The following is a 2,455-nucleotide window of genomic DNA, read 5'->3' on the forward strand; positions in this document are numbered from 1 at the left end:
TATGACTGTAACTAAGAAGGGACTTTAGTAAGGGTGCAGAACACAAGGTCGATAAACAAAAATCAAAATCATTTCTATACATAAGCAATGAACACTTGGAAATTGGAATTTTGAAAAGTACTATTTACACTAGCACCAAAAAACATGGAATGCTTAGATGTACACCAATAGTGCAATCTATAAGAGAAAAAATGAATAAGGTGGACTTCACCAAAATTTTGAAATTCTGCTCTTTAAAATACACACTTAAGAGAATGAAACAACATGACACAATTTGGAAAACTAGGACTTGTCCCCAGAATCTCTTTATACCAATAGGAATAATCCCCCAAGGTATCGTGTCGAGTTGAAAAGCAAGTGAGCCATAAGAAAAGATAGGATTTTTTCTTTCTTTCTTCTTTCTTTTTTCTTTCTTTCTCTTTCTTTCTTTCTCTCTTTCTTCCTTTCTTTCTTTCTAATTGTTTGCAAGTCATATACTAGAGAGATAATTTCTTGGTATACATAAAAAGCTTCTATAGTTAAAGAAGATAAACCTACCAACCCAACAGAAAAAATGGGCAAAGAATAGATACAAAAAGCTCCTAGGAAGAAGAATACAAATGATCTTGAACAAAGGCACTTAAGCTCACTCATAATTTAAAGAACTAATTATAATATAACTAATTAATCTATTCCTATGCTGGTACCACAGTTTTAATTATTGTAGGTTTATAATATTCCTAGTGAAAAATCACCCCTATTAGGATTTTAAAAGAAATTCAGCCATTCTCATGTGGGCAAATAAGACAGATATTGATAAGACTTTAGTATGTGATAAATTTTGTATCTTAAACCAGTAAGGAAAGGATGGCTTATGTAATAAATGGTATGGGGATCACTGGTTAACCATTTGAGTAACGCCAGTGCAGATGCCTACCTCACTGAGACCTTCTCACAGGCTAATTTGTAAAATTCAGCTGCAAACACCCTGTCAGGTGTGTACGTACACACACACACACACACACACACACACGCACCCCTGCCTCCTCCCCTCTGTGGCCAAAATGGTGTATGGAGTGTGACTATAGGTGATCATGGCCTTCTTCTTTATACTTTTTTATATTTTCATATCGTCTACAGTGTGAATTTAATTTAACTTAATAATATGTCATTTCCCCTTGATTATTTCCCCTTAGGATATAACATACATTTGTAGTTTAAAAATTTGGAAAATACAGAAAAGCACAGAGAAGAAAATAAAAGTTATCAGTAACCCCACCCACAACAATAGGACAAGAAAGATGTTTCTCAAATCAGTCTGTCTTTCAAAGTCTGAGTGTGACATTATAAACGAGGTTCCCCTGTCACCTCTGGGACACCCGCGTGAGCTATGGTTTCCTTGACTCTCTGAAATCCAATTTGGCTTCTCTTAGCTTCTATGAAGCTTGAGAAGCAGGATGAGATTTAGATTTTCCTTATTTTCACATGCATCCTTCAACAATGCCATTAGTTGAGTTTTTTAAAACCTATAATCCAATAGGAACGCTATGATCCCAACTCTCTATAGATAATATGCAAAATTTAAAAATCTAGAAAGATATGCTTTGAAATTAGCACTGGTTTTCCTTGAGAGGTGGAACGATACATATTATATTTTCTTTTTTGGGCTTTTTCTGTATTTTTGACATTTTCTGTAATAAGCGTGGATTTTTAAAACGAGAAAAAAAATCCAATGCATGTTATTAGGTTAAAACACAAAAGAATTCTTTCCAGCGCAAGACGGTTTTAATGGGGGTGAGTAGCACCTGTTCCTCTGTCCTGCATTTTTTGGGGTAAGTGGAGTAACTGTGACGTAGGAGGACAGGAAAAGAACAGCAAGCTCTGATTCTCCTGGTGCCCAGGGTCCTACCTGTGATTCCTGGAGTACATGCTGGCATATTCTTCCTTGACCTCCTCTAAGCTGTTCGCATGCCCGTCCTCCAGGTTGAAGGAGCCTGTTGGGGAGTTGAAGGCAAAGGCGCAAAAGGAAAAGTCGGGCCTTCGTCGAGTCTCCCCTGCCTTTCCGGCCCAGGTGGAGTGTACGTGGGTCCCTGAGCCCACCCCCACTTAGTGTCAGGAAGTCAAGAGCCCAGTTTCACCCCTCTTTCTAGATTTGAGGGAACAGCACTAGACCAGAGGGAAGGGCTTCTTGGACTGGCCCGTCTCAGTCGAGACATCCAAAGTATCTCTTTCAGAGTTCAGCTTCCATCCGCTTATTAAATTATATTTCACCAGCATCCATCTCTCCCAAAGTGAGTGCCAACGAAGGGAGCCAGGTTCTGACAAACAGTGTGGTCCGGTTCTCCGGCTTGTCGAGATGAGATCGGGTACTCTTCAACAGCACCCCGCTAGGATCTCATCATGCATGCTTGTACAGCCTGTGACTTCTGTCTGTCTTGCCAAATTGTAGGCACTAAAGACAGCCCGTGAATCTCAT

General features: G+C 39.2%; 1 protein-coding gene across 1 annotated transcript in view; it reads right to left on the bottom strand.

The window, feature by feature from the left end:
• Positions 1-2,455, bottom strand: part of STRA8 (stimulated by retinoic acid 8) — a 26,028-nt gene that overhangs the window by 13,451 nt on the left and 10,122 nt on the right. The gene's annotated exons all lie outside the window — the stretch shown is intronic.

This window comes from Pteropus vampyrus, unplaced genomic scaffold (genome assembly GCF_000151845.1).
Source record: "Pteropus vampyrus isolate Shadow unplaced genomic scaffold, Pvam_2.0 Scaffold48, whole genome shotgun sequence".
Classification (NCBI taxonomy): Eukaryota; Metazoa; Chordata; class Mammalia; order Chiroptera; family Pteropodidae; genus Pteropus; species Pteropus vampyrus.